Raw genomic sequence first — 7,362 nt, 5'->3', positions numbered from 1 at the left:
TGACGCAAGAAATGTGTCTTAAGAGTTAACTGACTTATAACAAATTTAAGGTACCAGAAATGAGACAGTTATTTAATTACAGTCGTGACTAAAATTCTTTTATTACACATAAAAACAGATCATGGCCTGGTTATTGATGCACTAAATCAGCTGAGCTCTAATATAACCCTTGACAAATCTGTTTTGAAAAGAGAAAACAGCAGGCGCCCGGGCTATGTGGGCGGGCGCTCTGGGCAGGTCTGTGGGGGAGTGTCCGAGCAGGCTGGCTGGCTCCTGGGCTAGTTGACCCCGATCTGTCCCTCTCCCTGTGGTTGCGTCCACAGTGCCCGCCGTGTGAGCGGCCTCCTTGCTCAGATTACGCCTCATGTCAGTAGAAATGGACAGCAGCAGTTTTATTCAGTTTGATGTGCCCGAGTATAGCAGCACGTTCTGAGCCAACTCAATGAACTCCGCCTGCAAGGAAAACTATGCGACATCGTTGTCCACATTCAGGGTCAGCCATTCCGAGCCCACAAAGCAGTCCTTGCTGCCAGTTCCCCGTATTTCCAGGACCATTCAGCATTAAGCACCACGAGTGGCTTGTCAATATCAGTGATTAAAAACCCCAATGTGTTTGAGCAGTTGCTTTCCTTTTGTTACACTGGAAGAATGTCCTTGCAGCTGAAGGACGTTGTCAGCTTTCTAACCGCAGCCAGCTTCCTTCAGAGGCAGTGTGTCATTGACAAGGGCACACAGATCCTGGAGAGCATCCTCTCAAAGATCAGTGTGGGGGATGCTGACTCGGTCACCGCTGCTGCTGAAGAGACTCCTGAGAGCCGGAACGGAGTAAAAGACGGCGGCTTCTTCGCCAACCCCATTGAGAGCTCCCCTCCACACTGCCCTCCGGTGCGGCAGCCCACCGCCAGCAGTGACCTCCGGATGGAGGCGACCCCCAGCAAAGCTCTGGGAGCCGCTTGCAGGGGGAGGGCCACTCGGATCGAGGGAGCAGTGGGAGGGTGTCCGAGTATGAGAGTCAGATCGAAGGGGACCATGAGCAAGGGGACTTGTTGCTGAGGGAGAGCCAGATGGCTGAGGTGAAGGTGAAGATGGGCCCCGCTGTTCCGACAGCCCCTCCCCGGGTGATGACGGATACCACGCTGCGATGGTCGCTGGTGGATGCGGAGCAAGCTGTGCAGTGAACGCGGGCTCCTGTGGCTCTGCGCTCCGACACGCGGACCCCTGCTCCCGGCCGCCGCGCGGCCACCAGGGGCATCAGATGCTTTTGGAAGTCTGAGTAATTCCAGCCCACCCAGGCCCATGCTCAGCTGTTTCCGAGCAGGGCGTGCCCGCCAAAAGCGGGCTCTGTCTGTCCACCGACACAGTGACCTGCAGAGCGCCATGCAGGGGTCTGACGGCGAAGCGAGGATGAACAACCCCGGGTGTGAGCCAGTCCCGGGAGAGGGGCGCAAGGGGTCACCGGTACCCGTACAACGAGAGGTTGATAGCATTCACTGTGGAAAGTCCTTCGGCCAGAAGGGAAGCCTCGACAGACACACGCGGCTCCATATGGGAACCACCCCCTTCGTGCGCAAGTTCTGTGGGAAGAAGGATGCACGCAAGGACCAGCTGGAGCACCACATCCCGGCCACACAGATGACGAGCCATTCCGCTGTGAGATCTGCGGCAAGTGCCTTCCATTCCAAGGGACCCTCAACCAGCACCCGCGGAAAAACCACCCAGGTGTTGCCGAGGTCAGGAGTCGCATGGAGCCCCCGGAGAGAACAGATGTGTACATGGAACAGAAATTAGAACATGAGGCGTCGGCCTCAGAGATGGCCCTAGATTCCCGCATGGAGATCCACACAGTGTCCGACCCGCCTGACTAGGGTGGTGAAGACGCACTCCCAGACAAAGCACACGAGTCAGTACCTATTCGTGATTCACTTTGTTGTAATCTTTGGTTTTCCCAACCGTCTGGAAATCTCTTGGTTTCTTGGCAGTGTTTCTGAAGTTCTGGATGGAGCACTCCATTGTGTTTGTCCTCTCCCCGCCCTCTCTCCCCCAGGAGCTCAAAGCATGAAGGACAACTATCCAGGGAAAACACAGGCTGACAGTATTCCTCTTTGGCTGCACTGGTACCCCAGATCTGCCAGTGATTTAGCTATGCCAAGTGGTTGACCCTGTGTTCTCTGCCAAGAGGCACACACTCTCTCATTGTAGGCGCATGTCCATGGAGGGAGGCTAGGATGCCGTCAGCTGATACAAAATGGGTAACCTTTTTTAATTTAAGATTACTTTTAGGGAGTAGTTAAACAGTATATATATAAAATAAAGTGGTTATTATATATATAGTATATATACATTCTCAAATTTGAGTTTATTCTGGTTGAGGTGAATGTAAGAGGAATATATATAATTTAATACAATGTGAACAGAGCTTTTGATTCTGTCTCATCCCTACCTAATACATTAGTTTTGCTCCTTCATTTCCCTTGCAGAAGAATTAGTCATTGTGTCCAAAAGCAGGCAAAGCAAATTACAGTGTTCATAGCTCTGCTTCCTAACAAATACATAAACCAAATGCCATAAAATTTCTTTAACTCTGGTTGGAAACCGTTTGGAATTTTTGTTTGTTGTCCAGCAGTAAGCTGGATAACCTGTGGTGCTGACCTTTTTACATAGTGTAGTGTTTTATTAGCCAACCCCAAAGGAGCAGTGGTTTTCAAGGTTTTTTACCAGCCTACAAGTCTACCTTCATTCCGTACTGTAGAAACATACATACCAGGTAACTAAATCACTCTACTATGAGTTAATACTCGCACTAAAGGAACAGAATTTGTAGTTCTGTCTACAAAATTCTCCAATCAGTGTTGTATTTTTTTGTCATTACTCTCTTTCTTTTTCTCCTGTCTTTTCAAACAGTCAGTTCAGGTGCACAGCAACTTTTTCTACATGCAGTTCCCAGGGAAACTGCAGAACTTGGAATTTGTACTTTTTGTAAAGCTATATTCTATGGGAAGTGAAAGCAATATATCTATCTATCTTAGTATTGTGTGTACTAATGAGAGCCTCGGTAGCTCTCCCACTCTCTCAGTGTTTCCTGCTTAAAGAAACCAACAGTTAAAAGCCTCTAAGATACTCTGTATGTCACCAAATTTGTGTGTGTCTCACCATCTTTGGTCACGTGGTGCTATTTTTATGTTAAGTATCTTTTAGGTCAGTATAGATGTAGAAAATGTGAAATCTAATGGTAATAGTGAATTACAATTATTTTCCTCTCTTGAGTTCATAGCTTGAAATGAGACCTCAAAAGCATGTGCTGGCAAATTGGGCACTTTATAAAAACAAACCAGAGCCCTGTTAGAATTTTGGGAAATCTCTTCAGTTCACTGTTGTGTTCGCACACATGGACAGGCTTCATTCACTTTGTTGCTGTGGACTCTGGCAGAGAGCAATTTTGAAGGTAGTTTACGGTGAGTCTTGCTGCCAGCCACCTGTGAGATGTCAGCACTCTAGTCTCTCCTGAGAACTCTGGTCTGAAATCTGTACCATCTCCAGAGAAGAACAGCACAGCCACCTAAACAAGCAAACAAAAGCCAGGAAGGGAAGACCAACCCCAGAGGCTAGGTGCTAAGGAATACAGAAATAGACATTTGCTGGTTTTCTATACTTTTTTGGCTCTTAAAATACCAAGAATGGCGGGTTTGGGGGGAAGTAGGGATTTTTTGGTTGTTTTTATTTCTTGAGAAAAGATGTCATTCAAGCCCTTTGTAGATAACAGCCCCGGTGGTGGCTGTGCAGTAGCACCTTGTTAGCACACGAGATTGGTCACGTGTGAACTGCTCACTGCATTTTAACCTGCTGCTCCCGAGGAGCAGCTCTTGCTAATCGGGTACATAGTATGCCTTTTCCTCATAAGACTGCCTAAGTGGTGGCTCGTCTTCTCCCTGGAGCACTTGTCCAACTCCTGATAAAGCTGCGTGCCTCAAGGGGAGGCTGGACCCCAAGTGTTTACCCACTGAAATATATTCTGGGGTTTCAGGTAAATGTTTGTGACTTTTCTTTTTCCTTACATGAATAAGTTTGGTTTTGATTCTTCTTTTTGAGAATTAAATGCAAAAAAATGTGTTGTGATAAATTAAATTTGTGACAAGAAAGGCCCAAATGTAAACACATGAGAAGTCACGCTCAGGGAAGGGACCTCTTTTTCACTCAGGCCTGGGGCCTTCTGTGAGGTGTCCAGAGCTTCCCATGGGATGTGAGACAAGTGAGGAGGAAAGAGCACTTGGGGCTTCACCTCCATGTCCTGGCTCTTGTCACTGTTTCTGTGTGACCTTACTTACACAGAGTTCTTGTGTTTGTAAACTTGTTTAGCTGGTTTGAGTTTTACCAAAGAGTGACTTATCCAAAATTGTCTTTGACAAAAATATACATTGCTTTGATTGTACAGTTCAGGTTCAAACATTGTAATGGGACTGTTAGGGGCAGAACATTGACTGAGTTTCTCTCTAATGATCATGATTCCAATGCTGCAAGTTCCACTTGCGCCCATTCGTGTTGCGGACACTTCACCCTCTCCGCTGCTAGCAGTGTTAAGAATGAATTCTCAAGCCATAACACAGTACTGTAAAATTCGCAGGGCTTGGAGGAGGCAGTGAGGAGGCCAGCACAGCGCTGTGTGGCCTGTCTGGGCGCTCGCTCGCACTGCCATGCGTGCCAGTGGGCATGGCTGGTGAGGGCCCCTCTGTTCAGGCTGGGCAGCAGCAGTTTGTTGTGCCTTGCTGATGAGGATGTGTCGGAGGATTCCTGTGACCTGGAACAGTAGCATCCTCTCCCTGCAGAGTCCCTATTTCTGTAAAATTTTAGGTTAGGTGTTTCCTTTATAACAAATGCAGAAATCAACTAAGATAAAGTGATATGTGAAGAAATATCACAGTGAAATATATCCTGAATCTATACGGGCCTGTTCATAGTTGAGTCTCTTCTCAAGCTACCTTTTCAATCTGAGACAATGTGAAGACAGTGGCGGTGTCCTTTTCTACCAGTGCTAACGTTTTGCACAAACTGTGAAGACCAAACTACTTCTGCTAACATTTGTGGTTTTAAAGTTATATTGATTCTAATCAGTTCTCTGTCCTCTCATTTCTACTAAGGCTATAGATAACTTTAGAAATAATCTGTAAACACAGTACATAAAGACAAATTAATTTCTCTGGTGAGTAGGAAAGGCTCCCAGTTTATTGGCTTTGTTTTGCCAATTGTTTTTGTTTGTTTTTAGTTTTCCTTTTTAAGCAGCAGAAAGGATACTGTCGGTTCACTGTTAAGCAGAATATACTGTAAAACTAAATTTGATCATTTTTCAATCTTCCAGAGTATGAGTGTATGTCTCCTCTAACATTCGCAGTTGTAGCCACCTCCTTGTTTTTCCTTGGCCCAGACTGTAGACCTGCATATGTTTGTGTGATTTAGTCTTTTCCACCTACTGGATCCTAGGAAGGACTTGCAGGAACACAAGCCTAGGGCTGAGGATCATCTATGTGACTGAGCTTTACTTTGCAGAGATCACTGTGTTTTGTCTTAACTGTTTCTCTTTGTTACTGTGATTTTTTTTTTCATGTTGCTGTCGTCATTACTGTTAAATTCTATAATGGTTTCCTGTGAAGCCTCCACTGAAAGGGACTCAAATATGCAACACCTAACTATTTTCCAAGGGCACATGCCCCTTAAATGGTGCTTCTAGACTGGTCAGGATTATTTATTAAATTTTATATATGAAAGTATTGGGGAATTATGTAAATTCTTTATATGAAGCTATCTAGTTCATAAATCATAGATTTCATATTACTCAGTACAACTGAACTGAAAGTTCAGAAAAGTCATTCACGTTGTTCCAAATTTGTAATAGTTGTCATACATCACATGAGTCTTTTTCAGTAAGTGCCAGAGTGTTCCCACTGTTTCTGCCTAGTGCCTGACTTCTCAGCCCCGAGGAGAACTTGTTTTCTCTGGTTCCTCCTCGGGCCTGGCACAGTCAGGCCTATTGTTTCTGATCAAGTCCCGGAGTCGGCCTTGTGGGCTCTCTGTGTGGTAGGACACAGACCTATTGCTCTCCTCATGACTAATATGCTGTGAATACAACCTTGGGATTTGCTACCCTGACTACAGTAAGAGGTAAACTTACCTGTCATTTGAGAATGACAATTTTCTAATGTGAAACCATCTCTCTCACCACTTTATTTTAGGGCTAACATTGTTTTCCGTTATAAATGGTTGAGCAATTTGAATGGCTTAACACAGTGTCATTATCTTGCAATATAATCCGGTAACCTCACAACTCCACACTTCATCACCATGTGAGGCTACCTAGTGGATACTCTTATCAGCTAGGAACTTGCCATTAAGGATTATTTTATAGCCTAGATTGAAGACTATTTATTCAAATGATATTTTACTCTTGTATTCATTTTGTTTTAGATTTGTAACATGAATATTCAGTGCTGCTTAATTTTGTTCTGAATTCTTGTTTCTTGCTTGTAAATGGCTTTTTTATGCATAAAGTCAATGGTAATTGCTGTTTCTAAGTAAAAATGCTGATAGAGCAAAAAAAGAGAAAACATTGTTGGACAACATTTTTGGCTTAATCTTGGATAGTAATCAATCTTATGTAATTAGAGATTTTGGATAACATAAGGCAATTTTGTGATTTACCCATGACTTAAAATAGAGAACATATAGGCAACCTATCCCAATATATTTTACCTAACAGGAGGAAGGAAGCCAAAATGAGTGCACTTGAATAATTCAAACTTAAATAATAAACCTAATGGTTAGCATGAACAAACAGGAGCTATCTTTAAAGCCACAGTACTCTTGGGTATGACCAAGTTTGCAGTCCAGACACAAACTCCTTCCCATTCAATAGGCCCTGAATCCAATCTGAAAGCTGTTGGCTATACCCACAACAATCATGCTGCTATCACACCATCAGGCACATCTTGCCTGACATGTTGGTAATTTAGTATTTGGGATCCACAGCTTAGCAGGTTAGAATTTTCTCTTGTAAATTTTCTTTTTGTTGGTTACAAGTTTCTTCCATCATGTTCTGTGGCACCCTCAGGCACTATGAAAACTAGCCAGTAAGTAGGGAAGTTTCCAGCTTAGTTTTAACTCGATTTTTTCATGATCTGCAGCCAATGTATGTGGCTTATTCAGCAATGTGGTTTAATCATCTAGTTCTGCAATATAGCCAATATAATTAGAAATAACCTTTATTATTTGTGAGTCTCGGGAGTCTCCCTGTCCATCAGATCTTAAGGAGGTAGGCCACCCATGGCACTGGTATTTTTATTCAACAACATTATGGCTTTTAGGAGTGTCCACTTG

At 44.3% G+C, this 7,362-nt stretch overlaps 1 pseudogene; it reads left to right on the top strand.

Annotated features, from left to right (window-relative positions):
• The first annotated feature begins 361 nt into the window (after positions 1-361).
• On the top strand, positions 362-1,865 carry LOC101604406 (annotated as a pseudogene).
• The last annotated feature ends 5,497 nt before the right edge of the window (positions 1,866-7,362 follow it).

Source organism: Jaculus jaculus, chromosome 2 (genome assembly GCF_020740685.1).
Source record: "Jaculus jaculus isolate mJacJac1 chromosome 2, mJacJac1.mat.Y.cur, whole genome shotgun sequence".
Taxonomy (NCBI): Eukaryota; Metazoa; Chordata; class Mammalia; order Rodentia; family Dipodidae; genus Jaculus; species Jaculus jaculus.
This window is presented reverse-complemented; position numbering and strand designations above follow the sequence as displayed.